Source organism: Penaeus monodon, chromosome 15 (assembly GCF_015228065.2).
Source record: "Penaeus monodon isolate SGIC_2016 chromosome 15, NSTDA_Pmon_1, whole genome shotgun sequence".
NCBI lineage: Eukaryota > Metazoa > Arthropoda > Malacostraca > Decapoda > Penaeidae > Penaeus > Penaeus monodon.
The window spans coordinates 11713461-11713942 of record NC_051400.1 but is presented as its reverse complement, the minus strand read 5'-3'; positions in this window follow the sequence as shown (position 1 = coordinate 11713942).

Below are 482 nucleotides of genomic sequence, written 5' to 3'. Positions count from 1 at the left end.
CACGACCCACCTTTTGATAACTCAACATGGTTATCAAACTGAAACTTCAAAAGATTTGGGAGGTAAAGGTAAATTTTTACATCAGGAAGATAAAGAACCGTGAGCCTTTCTTCAAAATATTAGGCGAAAAAATGTTAAATGTTAAAGCGACCTAAGCGCCAACCCGGTGTCTTACAAGTGCTGGCGCAAGAACATGTCAAATCAGGACCTGACATCTCCAGAGGTTATTACAGGGCAGTAGGGAGGTGAAGAGGGAGGAGCGTGAATAACAAAAAAACTAATGACTGACTAAAGGAATACAACTGTTGTACACCTTGCCCGCAGGAGGGGGGCTTCATTGGATGAAGAACCACCCACCTCCCACGGGGGATCCTTTCAGGAATTTCCTCGCCACCCTTGCGCCTCACCTCACGCGTCTCGCCTCCTCCCTGCCAGTCTACTTCAAGCTCATCGATTATGTGCCGGTAAATAGTTTTCTTTTG